Source organism: Patagioenas fasciata, chromosome 2, assembly GCF_037038585.1.
Source record: "Patagioenas fasciata isolate bPatFas1 chromosome 2, bPatFas1.hap1, whole genome shotgun sequence".
Classification (NCBI taxonomy): Eukaryota; Metazoa; Chordata; class Aves; order Columbiformes; family Columbidae; genus Patagioenas; species Patagioenas fasciata.
In genome coordinates this window covers 115,828,556-115,846,339 of record NC_092521.1, presented here as the reverse complement: position 1 = coordinate 115,846,339, position 17,784 = coordinate 115,828,556, and positions in this window count along the sequence as shown.

Below are 17,784 nucleotides of genomic sequence, written 5' to 3'. Positions count from 1 at the left end.
TTGTAGAAGCCAGCAGCAAGTTTCAGTTCAGTAAGAAACAGCTGAGAGTATAGTAAAACCTGTTTCCCAAAAGCTCAAGGTCAGGATTAGTCCAAGACATACAAATACAAACATACAAAATGCTTCTTTACAATGCATTGAAAAACTGCTTGCTATTTAGCTACTACTACCATAGTGTATATACTGTATATTAGGGTACAGTCACATTCTGCTTCCAGGTACATATTCTCTACTTAAAAAGATGCAATGTTTCCATAAGTAATGATCCTGATACAAGATAAAATATAAATATGCATTGCTATAAATATACTGACACGAGTCAGGTGACTGGTAACCCCCAAAATGGGCACTTGACTCTGAATGAGAGTATAAGGATATAAGTTTATACCTTGTTACCCTTCTATTGGTTGTGGAGCAACTACACATAAGAGGTGGATGTAATAGAGAATAGCCTTGTCATATAATCCTGGGTAGATTGTACAGTTATTTGCAGAATGAAACTGTGTATAGAAGTTTCTGAAAAATCCAAAGTCATCCATGAGTATTTGGCTTTTATGGTGTGAGGTTTGCAGAAAGTTCAGATCCTTTCTCTGAAAGTTTTTTGAAATAAAAAGTTTGTTCTACCTTTGTTCAGTGCTGAACTGTTGATGTTACTTAGTAAATCATTCATTTATCTATATGAATTGTGGAGTTTAAAATATTTTTTACCCTTAGGAATGGAAAACAAAGTACCTGTCATATTGCATTTAGAGCAGATGAAAAATCAAATGACTGTTTTTTGTGATAATGGACTAAATTTTGTCTTACACTGCACTTTTTCTTGCTATGAACATTTCCTTGAACTGTCATAGGCTTTTGGAAGCCTCAACAGGAGATGGGTAGTGTTCTAATGTTATCACATCTTTAACTAGAAGAAGAAACAATTAATGACGTTGAAACACAAGTTCTTGCAATATATCCTTCCCCTAATTATGCTGTGGTTTTATTGCTTCTGATTTTAATACAATAAACAATTGAGACTTCAGTATGTGATTATTTATTCATTCCAGAAGAGAAAAGAGTTTTTGATTTTACAAATTGCTCTTACAAGCTTGACTAATTAAGCTACCCTTTAAGATTAGGAATTTAGAAAGTTTTCCCTTAAATTTTGTATTACTAAGTAATGCAAATATATTAATTATTGCACTATGGGATATACCTAAAGCAAAAGCTTGTTCAATTTAAAACATTGCTTTCTTTACTTAAAGCTTTGTATTTCGCATTTTATAAATAATTTTGTCCGAAGAGGTCATCAATTTAATCCAAGTATTTTTTTTCACCAAATGACAGAGTAGCCTTCAAAGAAGCAGAAAATAATATTTTTACTTTGTTGGTGTTTTACAATATGTAATTAAATCTTATATTGGTTTCGCCTGTATACTCAGTGCAAGAAAAATGCTTTTTCCTATTTGTTACCTCACAATTACAAGGCTTGACTAGAAAACTCCATATATAATTTGGAAACTACTAGGTTTATTACATTGAAGGTATAAAAGAAATTAAATCTGGTTAATTGAGGAAGATTCTTTATATATCATCATTGACTTAGCATTTACTTCAACAGTGTTTTCAATTTGGAGTATTTCTTATCCTGAAATTTATTATAAAATATTCAAATAGAAATAATTTCATATAGCTTGAAATAGGTCTGGGTGGAAGGCAATTAGGTAGTCAGTCATTATATAGCATAATGCTTGCTCGTATAGAGAGATCCCTTCTTGCTGCATGGAACAAGGACAGTAAATAAGATCTTGACACGAACACCTTCACTTGGTAAAGTCCACAAGAAACATTGCGGAAATTCAGTTCTGTCACTCAACAGAGTCTTTTTATGGCAAGTAAGAGGTTTACATCCCTAAACAATCCTCTCTATTGACAGTTTTTTATTTTTAGCATTTCAGGTGGAGAAGAGTCTGTAGAAAGCTGCAGTTCACACACCTACGACTCCTCCACTGTACAAAGCGGTCTTGTTTTTTGAGAGGACACTACTAAACATTGTCCCTCATGCGGGTTGCGTACATGTGCCCTGGCAGAGACAAGCTTGTTGCTCGCGTGTGAGGCGGAACGTGTCTCTTTGGTTAGTTGCTAGGTTATTTGCCACCTACTCACTAATTCAGATAAACAATGAGACACTGTGCTCTGCCTACTCGGTGCAGTGACGTTGAGGGGTTTTGAACCGACGTGAGTCTAAAGCCAGACATACTCTTTTGAGCGTGCTCATAGGGGCCAACCTTCCGTACCCTCATCTGGGTGTTTGACCATCGTCTCTGTGTAGATGGAATCTCTGACGTAAAAGTGTCTCACGGTCAGGGGAAGAATTTGCCATTATGTGCTGAACAGAGCAGAATCACACTGTTGGAGCAGTATTAGGAGATGACAGGGGGGGCCAAGGCCTAATTTTAGGTCCAAGGGCGGTGACAGGCATGTAAGGGGGAAAGCAAGGACCTGATTTAAAAGCTGTAAAGTCGTATTTTCCCTTTCTAATGTGGGAACTGAATGAATCGTTCCTCGGGAGTACAGTCCAGGAAGAACTGTGGTCCTTGTTCCCTGGAAAGAGCCCACTCCAGTGAATGACAGTCTGAGACCTTATAAAAAATGGAAAGATCAAGCAAAAGAAAGAAGACGCTGGGATCAGGGTTGTCCCATGGTCTGTGCAAGAAGGGATTTATGACTTTTCCCAGTTCAAAACATCTCCTGAACATACACGCTGACTGACTTACAAAGAGCCACCTCTAATAACAAAATACAGGGAATCTGCTTCTGAGAGCAGTGAAGATCCTTATGTTCTACCGTTAAAATTGTCTATAATATCAGGTTTTTATCTTACACATTCCAAACATCGTGAATCATAACAAAGTTTCTCTGTTACATAATGTAACAAATGCCAGTGCAGGCAGCTCTTTTGAAAAAAGTTTGGCCAGACCACAAAAATTTGGGGATAAATAAATGGCAACAGGATTTGTCAGATGATTCCTCCTAAAAATGCCTTTTTTGCAATGTTCAAAGGAGAAATGATAGACAAACTTGCAGTGGCGCAGTCTAAAAAAGATGCAAAAGATGTGGTTTAATCTTCCATTTCATCATACTACTGGTTCTATATAGCCGAACATGGTGCAAGCAGGCAACAAAATCCAGTATTAGCAGTGTGCTTTTTGTACAGAAAAGGGAAGGGGAGGATAATTTGATCAAAGGCATTTTTACAGTATATACCTTTTTCTATGTTTTGGGGTTTTTTTGTTGGTGGTTTGGGATTTTTTTTTTTTTTTTTTTTAATCAAAGGAGAAAACTGTGGCTAAAGTTGCTTCTAATTGTGGTAGGACATCCATAGAACATCACAGAGCCTGACAGACATTAAAGGGGAGAGTCTGACAGACACTGGATGAGCCAGTTTTGTTGTGAGACTGCACTTCAATCGACATCTTTGCAAAAGTTATATAAACTAGGGCAGATTTCAGTGCACTATTTGTCATATATGATTTCGTCCTGGCATGAAGTATCTGGACATGGCTTGACTAATGCCAGTACATAAAATATTACTGTAAGGAATTTAGCATGCCAATTATGTTCTGCAAGCTCAGGAGATTATCCCTACTCCTTACTTCATGAATTCTCAGGTTGCTCTGCCTGACGTTCCCTCTGAAGTTCCAGGAAGTTCTTACTGTCATATATACAGACTGAAATTTTTGTAATGAGTCACGTGTAGGGGTAAAAAAAAATCAATTTTCTTAACTGATATTTTCTTCTGTGGAATCAGACATTCAGTTGATTTGTATATGCAACATTTCCTCCATTTGCACTGACTGATATAAACTGTAATGTCACGTTCCATTCGAACTAGTATGCCTGGCAACTTAACCCTGTTTCCTCTCCTTTCAGATACAGAGATGTTGACATACATAAAAAGTTATTTCAAGGAATGTGGGACAGTATAGTCCTGCTTCAAATATTTTATTAAAATGAATGCTTAATTACTATCTGTTCTCTGTGCAAGCATTGACAGGCTTATCAGCGGTCACTTCTGCAGTCAGCTGGCACTGCCTACAAACTACTTAGCTAGGAGTTTGACAGTGATTAGGCATAACTGACGTTAAATTGTCTTTGTAATCACTCCAGGACAGCAAATGAACTTCACAAAGTACAAAGCAAAGACTAACCGCTTCTTTACCAATGGAATCCTTCATGCTTGTGCAACTCTGGTAACACCAGGTGTGCATGTGCCCGTCCACTTTCAGCCTCATGTTTTTGTGTATCACTTCTGTACCCCTACTATCTACATTTGTTTCTAGTATCTACTTCCTCTGCTTTTGACAGGGTTCGAAGAATATGCTTGGGACTGGTTAGCTAGATGGGAAGGAGTATAGCAGGTCAATTCATTTTCCCATGGCATGTTTTGTTCCACTTGCTGACTGTAATTTTTTCCGTTTTGATCTTACCCGTATTACCTGCTTGGCATGGCACTTTATCGGTGACTAATGAAGTACCTATTTTCAGGGATGAAGCAGCTAAAGAATTTTTTTCTTTGCTATGTATATGATTCAATATGACTTTTCATTCAATGTACCTAATGTTTATATGTTAATTATTTAAATGTTCTGTTTTATTGCCCAGAAATGCATGCAGTGATTCAACAGTAACCCTCTCCATTTGTGTGGAACTCACATGAGGTCTAAATACATGCGCATCAAAATATATGCCCAAAAAACAGCTCAGTGAGAGATGGGAAATTTTACTTGTGATGTATTGTTTGTTAAGAGCAAAGATAAAAATTAATGATGTAAGGCTCGCAAGAATTTTTTTTCGGAAGTGTGATAGTTGTACCCAGTAATTCACACTCCTGGGCTGTGATAACATGCTGACTCTGTATCTCATCACTGACAAACAAAAAGATCAGTCCGTTTCCCTCATTTTGCCTCCCATTTTCAAATATACCCACAGAGAATAATAAATCATGTTTGAGCACGACATATTAGCGAGATTATACACAAGGAAACAGAGGAATTAAAAATGATGTAAGGAATGCTGTAAAGAATGGAGGACCATGAGCAATTATTGCAAGCTAAGGCGATGACTCAGGATGCTTCTTGTGACGAAGCATTAGGTTCAGGGTGTCCCAGTTAGGTCAAGTGCAAAATTTTGGGGGTTTTCACATCTTCAATGAGGAACATAGGGAGTGTGGTTTTATTTGCCACAATACCTAGTAGATAACTATGGGTGCATACAAGGGTCTTTGTGAAGATTTAGGAACACTTTGTAAATGTTAATTAAGTTAGACAATAATTGAACCAATTATATATTAATAGACCTATCTTAGAGCAGAGAAGTTATTTGCGAGAAGAACTCTCATGCCAGACCCAGGAGAAGAAACAAGGATTTCTGGTTTAGTATAATATATTGTGGCCATTAACTGTCCCTGTTTCTCCCCTTCTTTTCACATTCTCGAGAACACCTGTACCAGAAGAGGTTTTCCCCCAAAAATAAGAATTTACTAGACTGATAGTACTTGCTAAATATCTTTCTGTGTATGAGCCAGCATGAAAGCAGTCTGAGGTGTGGCCGAGATGTTCTTTAGTACTTGTCATGCATAGTGCTGAAAAGTCCTATGGGAAACACAGCAATTATGGTACAAGTTAGGGCAACTCTTAGGGTAGCTGGAATTTTTCCAGGGACCAAACTGGCCTGTGGCAACTTCAGAATGGAGATAAATGCATATTTCTTGCCTTTGCTTTTGATTCTGTACTACACCTGAAACAAACTAAGCTGTCTGACATTGTCTCGGTTCTCTAAGTGTTGTCAGTATTACTGTGCTGCAGAGGAAGAACACAACTGCATGAATTACTGTACAAGCAAATTTTAAAACGCTCTCTGAAACCACATACAACTGTAAAGAGCTGACAGGTGAAGACAGATGGAAATGTACAAGGTTACTTATCTAATATAGAGTGCAGAGGCTCCTGAGGTTCCCCCACCAGATCTACTTCTCAAAGAAGCTTCTAGGAGCACTACCCCAAGCCAATTAGCTGTGTATTACAGTGTGGAGGTACTGTACTGTACTACCCGCAACATTTTTACCATCAAGGAACAAAACACACATTTTCCCTTCTATCTTAAAAAATAATTTACAAAAAGGAATGAAAAAAACTCTTGAAAACAATTACCATGTAAATCATGTTTCCACCCTTACACTCAGCACTGCCTACATAAATAGAGGATACTGATAGAAGTGATAGGGAGCTCATTTTTTTCTAGCCATGAAACAAAGCTCAAAGTAATAATATTCATGCTATGCTTTTGATTTATTCCCTGAGTAGTGTATCTCTTGGCTCTGCTAACAACAGCAAATGCCATGCTGACAAAATTTATCTCCCAGTGTCAAAAGATTACACTGTACAAAGCTATTATGTATTACTTTAATATTGAACTTTATCTTTGTTGCAGGATCAGCTCTCTGTGACTACTGACATACGAAATAAAACACAGTGACCAGAACACATTTGAAATTAAGTCAGATTTTATTGCATAATGGACTTATCAGAGTGGGGGAAAAAACAGGGCTTGTAAAACCAACTGCTAGTTAGTGGTTATGGAAAGAAAGTCAATCTGCAATTAAACTATAATGGTGGGAAATTAAATAGTGAGTAATGTCAGCTAAACTTAATTAAAGCTGGAAATATTTAAAATATCAGTAACAGTTTTATACTGAAACCATATGATGAGTTTTGGCTTGATCACTCTCAGAAGGCCCACTGCTGTACAACCCTTCAGGCAAAACACCTGCTGAGATCTATATGCTCATATAGAGAGATTTCAGACACATTTTAAAGCTGATAAAGACTGTCTGGACTCAAGCAATGATTACATAGCCATTGCCCAGTCCTGTGAGGTATGGTTTGCATTATCTTTTGATGGGGTCTGCCTCTGTGAAAAAATATTGTTTGGATTAAATATTCATTTACATGGACTACTGGATGCTATTATGGCTCAGGAAATCTTTCTGTGATAATTATGTTCTTGGACTTTCATCTGATGACCATGTCTTGGCATGAAAGGTACAGAGCATACTTGAAACTGGATTTTTTGGTACAGGTTCGGGAATCTCAGCCACATTGCCTTATTAGACTGTACACTGCCTGAGGCCAGAAACTGTCCGCTGTCAGTTATTTATGTGCACTCCAAGGCACTGAGAGAGAAACCCAGTTAAGCCACCAGAGGATCCTCTTCACGTGTCCACCAGTGTATGTGCAATGAGGAGGTCTGGGCTCTCAAGCACTGCTGCTAGGACAGCTACAGGGCCACACCACTGCCTGCACCACCCGTGATGTGATTCTTCCACTATTCTGCAGTACAGGTGGGATATTCAGCTGCCTTGTTTTCTAAGCTGACCACACCATCACACCAAAACGGCACAAGAGGGGACCACATCACACCACACTCCAGCTCCAGAACGGCTAAGCCAGAGTCTTCCTTGTACCTGCGATGACAAGCAAAAAGCAATGCTGGGAGTAGACAAGCACAGTCACAGCATCTATACCTGTGTTTTCCCTTTGGCTTTCAGCTGCAGCTGCAGAGCTTTCTCCATCAAGACATTCTGGACCTGACTGTGACAGGTTCTGTTTGGCTACAACTTACATTAATAAGGATAGTTAAAGTATTTTGTCTTGGATAATACTCCTTGAATAAAATTCCTGGCCTGGCCAGGAATATGGTCACATAACCATACAAATACCATGCTTCCTGAAATGGTGACTTGGAGGCAGCTTTTGGTTTGCACAGACCCACATCTTTAAACACATATGGTTGCACAAATATGCACTCAAAAATGCTTTCAAAGCTGAGAGGCCTGATTTCTTTTTCTGACATAACTATACTGTATCCCTATATATGGAGATCCCTATAATAGTCTGGAAGCACCCTGCAGTCCGCAGTGTGAACATGGATAGAGTAACCTCAAATGCAGCATAGACATAGCCGGCGTATCTGCTTCATTCTCTAGGCTCAAGTTGGCATTTCTCGAAGCAGCATCAAGATATCGATTACATTGCCTCAAAGAGGGAAAATGTTGCTGATCTCATCTGTCCCAGGGAAACCCAGAGAGCGCAGTCCTTGTGACACTTCCATGCTGCCAGGGAAAAGCAAGTAGTGCTACAAAATGCCAGGAATGTTGCAACTTCTTTAAAAGTCTTCTCATCAAAATCTGATTTATTTGAGCATTTGCTTGAAGAAATAACATGGATGATCCAGACACACTTTGCTTCTTCATACATACTTCAGGAAAATGTAATTGGGGGAATAATACGTTCTTATCCTCTGTTGAAGTATGTCTCAATATTTTTTTTCCAAAAATGCATATAACTGGATGCTAGTTTTGAAAATGTCGTCATGCTCCAGGATTACTTTCATAAATATGAGGAATAGTAGCCATTGCCAAGATGTGTTCTATTCCTATTTTTGGGCATACTTCGGAAGTTTATGCTTAAGCAACACTCACTGCACTCAAGATAAGTTTTGCTTAGGTAAGAACTGACATGAAGCCTAATCATAACAGGATTTTCTGGATTTCTGAATCCCAACCCAAGTCTATAACAGAAGCCTTGAAACTAGTCTTCAGACTTATAATGGTCCACAGCAAAACCGTAGAGATGAATAAAAGTGAACTGTGGGTGGAAAATCAAACTCTGTGTTGAAATTTTAGATGTTGTAATTCAGGTCCATCTCAAATGTAAATCTGTAGTTCAGATGGACTGGTTCTACTGCTCTTACTCCTTTACCACGTAGCTTTGTGGCACAAGTGGGATACCGGTTCTCCTATGTTCAGTACCACATGTTTAAAGCATTTAAGACAAAGGAACACTGCCATTCATGAACAGATAAAGAAGCATGGAGTCTCCTTCTCTGGAAATATTCAAGATCTGCCTGAATGCATTCCTGTGCAGTCTGCTCTGGGTGAACCTGCTTTAGCAGCTGGGTTGGACAGGTCCCTTCCAACCCCAACCATTCTGTGAAATCCACAGCATGAGGACCCTGGGTGCAGTTCCCTAGCAGAGGTCTGACAGCCTGTGCTGGAGGCCAGCAGGGATGTGGTGTAGATGCGTCATCATGGATCAGGTGGCTGTGAAAAGCCGGTGGCTGAGAAAGAGCTGCGGGAAGCCTCATGGAGGCCTTCCCCTTCACCTGGGAGCTGCATTTAAGCTCCAGCTCTAGCCCTTGGGCTCCCGCCTGAGGTACATTGTGGCTGTGCCTGCACCCAAGTCATGCACCACTCTGAGTCAGACACCTGGCCTGGCCTGGGACCTGCCTTGTGACTGCAGACCTGTCTGGCAGCCACCGAGCTGCTGGGTGGCCCTGGGCACTGCCAGGGGATTGCTCTGCTCCCCTGGCTCCTGCACCGGGCACAGTGAGGCCCCTGCCCCAGCTTGCCTCATTGTCATTTGGCTGGTGGCTTGCCTGGTTGTCACCCTGGGCTGATGGGTTGCCTCCCCTTGCAGAGCAGCCTGCTCCAGCTGCAGTCCTTGCAGTTCACAAGATCTGATGTGAACTTAGAACATCTGCTTGATACCAGGATCCTTGAATAAAAGTTACATTGTTGAGACCTAAGAATGAAGAATGCTGTTTCATTGAACAAAACAAGCTACTGTTCACTGAAGTTGTATTATTTTAGCTGAGGTTGTACAGGCTTTTCCTTCCCAAAGAATCAAGCTATAGTTTGGCGTTCAAACTAGTTTAAAATCAGCCAACATATTTACCATAAGCAGGTTTCTAAACTGAACGGACTTAAACTCCGATTATAGATGTTTGGCTCGTCACTCTCGCTTTTATACATTCTCAGTTTCCTATGAGTGTCTGTTGTGACATCTGTCAGAGTGAATGGGGAGGAAGGTTCACAGACCCACTACAAAGGTGGCCGAGTACCGTGTTGGGGACAAGGCTTTGCATCTGTCGTCACTTTGAGCCCTCACACGCTTGCTCACTTATGCACTAGGCATACGGTCTGGAAAATTCATAGCACAGGATACGTCTGTATGCAGAAATACCCGTATACAGAAATTTTTATTTCAATAGGAATTTACTTCTAAATAGGCCACTTATTGTCTGTAAATGCTGGCAATGAATACAAGAATGTTTCTGCTATGAGTCATACAATACTAAGGAAAAAAAAGTGAATTCATAATTGAGACATCACAGACACTATGGTTTCTCAGTTAAAAGAAGATTAAAAAGAGTCCACTTCTGCAGCCACAAATTTATATTATATTATTTGCGTTTTCATATAAAAAACTGATATTAATACCGTTGCCTATATTACATTATTTTCTTTGATTTATCTATAATTAAATAGTTCCCCAGACCTGCAGTGTGGATAAGTGAGTTCTCTCAGTGGAAAGAAAGAAGCTCTAAAAGTAGAACAAACAGCTATTCATAATTTGACTCTTAAGAAATTTTGTCTGTGCAGAGTGCCCTGTGTATCAAATCCGTATGTTAACTTCTCTAATCATTCCCATCCTAGAATGTAGAAATGGTGAAGTACCTAAATTTTTTATTAAAATACTGCTAAATTGGCATCTAAATGTTGTTTTATGAAACACTTAACTGCAAATATATAGGTTAGTGTAAGTTAATATAAAATTGTTTATATACATGTGTAAAAAGACATCTGCAAACATAAAATAAATTCCTGGCCATAGAATTTGTTGGGGAGTAAACTGAAGATCTACATAGGCTTAATAAATACCAAATAAAAGGTCTAAGTTGTTATGAATAATTCTTTGAAACTTTTTTTGTAATTTGAATATGTGCATATATGTTTAAATAGCAATTTATAATTGAAGTTCTGACAACTATATCACATTATAAGACGTTTTCTAATTTTTATTACTTTGATTAATAATTCTTTCTATATACTTTCTTTGAAAAATGCCGTAAGTACACATCACATCAGTACCTCAAACTCTTCCAGCAAATAAATTTTAAAAAAGCAAAATAGCAAGCCCAATCCCTGATACTGGTCAGAGCCATAGGATCTGAATTCAACTCTAGTTTTCAAAAATTACCCGACTTCTAGTTGCTTGGATTCATGTGGTTTTGTTACTGGTTTCTCAGATAACTATGCGTGACTGAATGCCTTATTTTCTTGACAGACTGAGCTATCTGTTCATCATTAAAACACTGAATTCGACTATATTTAATTTAAACAGTTGTCCTGGTTTTGTTAAAAAACAAGTTTCTCTTTCAGTGAATTTGCCTGTCAGCTAAAGCCTTCATATTAGCTGCATTTTCCTGGAGAACCAGATACATGTTTGGTAAACCTAGCAATGGAGTGCGAAGTTATTGATAAGCACAGATTCACATCTCCGGAGAGGGGCGACGAGAAACAGGTGGCCAAGAAACTGACCAACTGCATATAACATCCCATTCACTTGAATACTTCATATAAAAGTGGAAGATCACAAGGATCTCGTCCCTTTTTTTCCCTTTTGCTTATGGCCAACATTAGGAGAGGACCTTGCTGGTCATCCCTGCGAACTGAGGCCTAGTGACAGACTGAATCCAGCTCTGGTTGGCTACAGAGTCTAATCCAGGACTTTGGGTGCTGGCTCTGCAGTTGCTGAGACTTTTAAGATTGGTTTTGTATATTTTGTATTATTTTCTCTATTCTTATTAGTAGCATTAGTAAAACATATTTAATTTTTCCAATTCTCTTCTCTCTGTCTTCTTTCCCTCCCAATTGCCTGTCCTGAGTGGGAAGGGGGGAGAGGGAGGGGCAAAAGGGGAATAGGGGGGAAGAGGAGGTTAACAACACATCTGCCACGGTTTTATTGTCACCCCACAATATAAACCCTCGACAACAGTCCACTTCAGAACCCACAAGACACACATACAGAAAACCAATCTTACTGTCATCCCCCATAATCTCCCTTACTTTTCCCACTATTTTACGTGATTTACAGTGCTGTTATTTTCAGAGCTGTGATGTCATTTCAATTGTCATTCTAAAGCGATATAATTCATTCTAGCTTGGAAGATCTGGACAGGCCGTCACTTGAACCATAGGAAAACAGGGAGAATCGGTGCACCCTCTGTATTTGTAGGAATGACCTTCACGCTCCCTTGTTCCAGCTGGTGCAGCAGTACCAAAAAACCTGACTCGGCCTCTCTCACAGGAGACACTGAAGAGTTGGTTGCAATGACCACACCGCGTTGTGCAAGAGGTTTGCAGGATTTGTGGCAGCTGCTGCAGTCCCTGACACTGCAGATCTGCATCTTTTCCCAGGTGAGGCACAGAAGCTCAGGACTTGGTGGGGGAAGGGAAAATGGCTGAACCTCTTTTTTTTCCAGACCCTTGGTACTCCTCCTGTGCGGAGTGGGCAACAGTTCTGAACTGCAAAGCAATTTAGTAAAAACACATAGCACAGACCCATAATAGCAGGTATTTGGTCAAAGCTGCTGATGGCTGTAGCAAGTACAGTCTGCCTCAGACTGCATGTTCAGCAGCACCAACTCAAATATGAATAAAAGAGATTCTAAACTATTCTACACAGAGACAGTAATTTCTTCTTTTTAGGGTAAAAAAATAAAAGCATCTGTGATTTGTGGGTTTGGTTTTTTTCTCTTTTTTTTTTTTTCATAGAACACAAATGAATACTTACAGATTTTTTTAAATGCATATTGATTTACATAAATTCCCCAAAATACCAAGTGATATTTGTATCCATACCAAACCAGTAGGTTTCTATGTGAGAAGGGTGGACAGCCAAGCAAAAAATATGATCTGTAACAACTGCTAGCTTAGCTTATTTTTTTTTTAAGCGGCACAGTGTTAATCAGGGATACGGTAGGTAAAGTTTCAAGTACATGCCTTTGGACCGGAATACTTGCGAAGATCTTCCGGGAAAGTTTACCACGAGAGGGAGCTCTCACGCAGTTGGTTGGTTTTGAGCTGTTGGTTGGTTGATTGGTTGGGGTTTTGTTTATTTGGTTTTTTGTTTTCAAACTACGGAGGAAGAGCATGTCAAAATTATGCAATAGCCAAAACATTGTCAGCTTAATCCCAAAATATAAATGCATACAATTATTTATGAAAAAAAAAACCCCACACATTTAAAACGATATGTCTGTAGCTTTATGTATTGATTAAACTGCATGTACGTAAGGAAAACTTTCTCTCTTTTTAAGGAAGAACTGTGCAGCTTCTACTTCCCTGAGAAAACTTCCCCTCATCAATACTGGTAATGTAAGAGTTACTCAAGTGATATATGATGAATCTGGTCGTATTTACAGCAGGGTTTGCATTACAGAAAACAAACCAAGCCAAACTAGAGTCAAACAAGTCGGCTCACACATGTTTTTCCCTTTCCCTTCCAGTTCCCAGGTGGTGAGAAGTGGGTTGGTCGGTGTAAATGTGGGCAGATGCTGCCACTGCACCCGTGTTCCCAGGATAAATATCAACACGCTGCCTGGTTTGGAAAGCTGTTTCTATGTAATGACAAGGATACCGTTCTGCGTGTTTTTTCACATTCTTCACCGCATTCACTGTCTTCCAAGCTTCCTGCAGATAACGAAATTGCCGTGACTTGTTTTGCAAGAACAGAGATTTTGCCAGTCCAAGGTCAAAATACACCCATCTACACGTCCCTGGGTACTGCTGTGCAGTACACTGTGTGCTCGCTAGTCTTGACTTTTCAGGTCAGATGAATCAAGTATTTTAGATCCTTTTCTAGTTTTTTCATGCTGCTGCTACAAACAGTAGTTTGACAATACAAAGGTAATTGCAACTATATTGAAATAGTTCTCATAGGTATTTTAACTAAAAGTTTTATCAATTTCTTAACCATTTAGATAAATTAGTATTGATGGAATATTAATAATGTTGAGCTATTGCATCCCAATGTTTCCCAGCACGACACAAAATCATTATACAGCAACACTATACAAAGGTTTTACACAGAACACTGGTGTATCGTATTGCAACTTAAAAATAGAAAAGCATAATTGATCAAGGTCTTAGCAAACTAACCTGCTGCACAAAACAGATGCAATCATTCGTGTGACAAACCACAGTTGAATACTTCTTCCACTACAGACAAACATCTCTGCCACTGTACAAAAATGATATAAAGGACACTAAGTTTTGTAGCAGTGCTTTGAGAAATTAAAGAAGGTGCAACAGACTAACATCATAAAAGTGGACGTTTACATGTTAATTCTGATACTGTTTTATTGATCTGTTATTACTATTTTTCATTTCTCACAGTTTTTCATTTGTTCTTCCTTCTCTGTATCAAGAAAATTAGCAAACAAATCATAAGAGATTTGTCAGAATGAATTGTTTAATTGCAGCATCTACATCTTAAAACATATTTGACAATAAGAAACGATGCCTTGGAGTTACCTAGTAGACAGGCATCAGTCTGACCCCTCCCATGCCCCATTTCTGTAATCAAATTGACTTAGTATGTAGAAGAAAAATACTAGACTACTAGTTTCAACTTCTGTTTCATAAATACACAGAAGAAAGTGATCTATATTAAATATGTAATTTCAAGAACATCCATGGCACAAGTCAAAATGTAGCAGAGTTCACCAAGTACACTTCAAGTGCAGTTACATCTAATTTAATCTTTAAGGCCTTGTGAGAAAAATGGGCAATACTTCAACTAGCTTGATACATATATTGCATCATCATCATAACTTTCCTTCGTGAATTAACTGATTTATATTCAGAAGATATTTATTACTTCGTTATTCTGATACTCTTCATGTCAGGGGGAGGAATCCAAAACAGTGATAAATTCAGCTTGAAAAGATACAGATCATCTTTTTACAATTAACATAAGAAAAGATGCAAAATAAATATCTATATGACATGACATGGATAACAAAAAAATGCTTAAATTTCTGCTTAAAATAGCACAATATGACACTATTATACCCTGACAGTATTAAGAAAAACCTTGACGTACTGATCTCCAACCCATAGACAAATAAAAGCCTATCGTTATTCCAGAATACATTAAAAGGAGGTGGTATATGATTGAAGGACACCACATCCAAAATGCAATCTGATAATTTGTTTCAAGCCACCCGGTGTGGAATACGAGGCAGAAAGTGCCGTCCCAGCTGTGGAGGAATCCGACAGGAACGTAAGGACAACTTTCTCATAGATTTCTTTAGTGTCAACTTAGGCTACGCCAAATGTAATTTACAGGAACTTTCTGAGTGACCCATGTTTAAATTAACTCTATTTTTATTATTATGGTCTGTGCTTGCTATTTGTGATAAAGAGACTTTTTAATCAAAGGGGTTTCGAAGGATTTTTATGGTTCTTTCAGTGATGGGATTACATCTTCTGAATAGGAAGGATTGTCCAGAAGGCGAAGTTGGTCTGTGAAAGGAGTTTTCTGCTGGAATGACTGACAGGCCACTACAGAAAACCGATAACTGAGTTGCACAAGGTCTCCGCCTTTTAAAGCTACAGCTAGGGAAGAAAAGAGGGTAGAAACAGGGCCTGAAACGCAGTAAGTGCTTCCTTATCAGCCGAAGGCATGAAGAGCAAGGCATTCTCTCTCCCCAACCTGTTTTCCTGTATGATTCTAGCCTTTTTCAGAGCGGGACATTACATGCAATAATTGCACAGCATAGAAACAGGTTTGGTGCGCAATTCAGGTTGGAAATGCGCCTTGCTGGATGAGTGTCATTTACCTCAGCTCCTGCTGTAACCGCTGTGGTTGCCAGCAAGTCATATTGAGAAGACTGAAGGAAATTTGGATTCTGCATTCAATTACGGTGCTTAATTGCTCTACAAAATATTATGCACTGTACAAACACACAAGAGTAGTGGATTTACGCTCACATGCTTGCGTATCAGAAAGAAGATTGCAGACCAAAGGAAGCAATCTCCTTAACTAAGAGGCTTTTAAAAGATCTTTGGCTTGAATAGAAATGCCCTCCTTTTGGATCCTAGCCCGCTCCCCTAGGTATAAAGTCCACTAGGACTTTGTGAGAACATCTAACAACAAAACCGTGTCCTTTGTCCAGCTGGAGGACTGCTCTAGATTCAACATTAGAGTGCTACCCCTGCCTTGCTACAAAAATAAATGAGTATGCAGGAGCTCTATTTGCCAAATCAAAATGCTGTTTGTTTGCAGAGGAACCAACATTTATTGGTCCCACAAAAAATAATCCTGTTCAGTGCTAGGATGTCAAAGGAAACTGCCTTGATCTTATCAGAACACCTCAACGATCAAAAGGCCCCCGGTTTCCTAGTGTTGTATCAGTGTTTATACAGTAGAAAGGCTCTAGTGCTGCAGGTAGTAACAGGATGAAATACAGTAGGCTGATCCACTGATTTTACAGCGAGGCAAATATTTTTTCCTGTGTTTTCTAAGAAAACGCTTATTAAATGAAATGGTGTGGAAAAAAAAGCCACATACTCCAGCCTGGCTTTTTGCCCTTAACATAGCTTTGTGATGTTGTCTTTGGGTTCACAAAATAGTTTCAACATTTCAAGTGTGTATGTTATCATACTTTACTCTTCTCCCCAGTTTCTGTGCTACTCAGATGATCTAATCAGTATATGGGCTTTGAATCAAGGGAAATTCAGAAACGCTAGTGCCATGAGCTTTCCCCCCTCTTTTTCCTTAGAATTTTCTGTCTTAAGAGATTGACATTAACGTGGACTATAAAGGTGAATTTTAAATTACCTGCTTTTTCAGAAAGTTTGGTGGACTGAAACTGTTTCCAGTTCTTGATGCTCGAAGAGTTCAGTATCATCTGCTCAGTTCTTTCCTATTTAGCCAACCTTATTAGACCATCAGCTACTCCTAGAACTTTCACAGCAATACATTTGCTTTTTAAGCTTATAACACCAGTGAACCAGATTCTAGTGCGCTGAAAATATGTAACAATACAGTTTTATTTTTCTGATATTTATTTTTCCATTTCCAGCAGTTTCTTGAGTTCCATTTTCAATAAAAGCGACGAGTAATTCCATACCAAGTTTTCATAATCTATCTTCATAAATGGCATTGTACACACAGGGCAAGTACTATTCAGCTCCATCCAAAATTACTTCTTTATATGTGCACAAGTAAATCCATTATGAACAAATGATGAGCACTTCATAGTATTTTTGTAAAATTATAATAAACCCAAATTATGATACATACATTTCTGTTTGAAAGGCATCTATAATCTTTTAAATCATCTTTATTATTGCTATACCTAGGGACTGATCAAGCATGGGATCCCGAATTTGCCACATCATACCAAAATCAACAACAAGCTGCTTGTGGTCTCACCTTCTGCTATACCTGTGGACATAGATCTCTTTTTTTGTTGCCAGATCAATTCCCTGAACAAGGGAGACCCTTGCAAGGTCACACAGATGTCAGTGCCCAGGACACGAAGGCAGTGCAGAATTCCTGAAAATGGGACTTGTGAGAAGCACCAAGGAGGACCGCTGTAGCACCAATTTAGTTCGGTTTACACTGCTGTGAAACTTCCATTTGCAGGTGTGGCTCCTCAGTCCGTCCGTACCTGTCTAAATCCTGCAGCCAAATTAAGAGAGTACCTCACTTTCCTGCAGTCTCGTCCTTCACCAGCATTAGGACTAATGAGGCGAGCGAGACAGCCAGTCTGCACTTCCTCGAAACTAAGCTGAGCTCTCACGACACAAGGGCTGCCAAGGAAAGAGGTCCCACCAGCCCTCGTCTGCCCCCATCCAGCTCCTGGATTTCTGCTTCTACTTCCCCT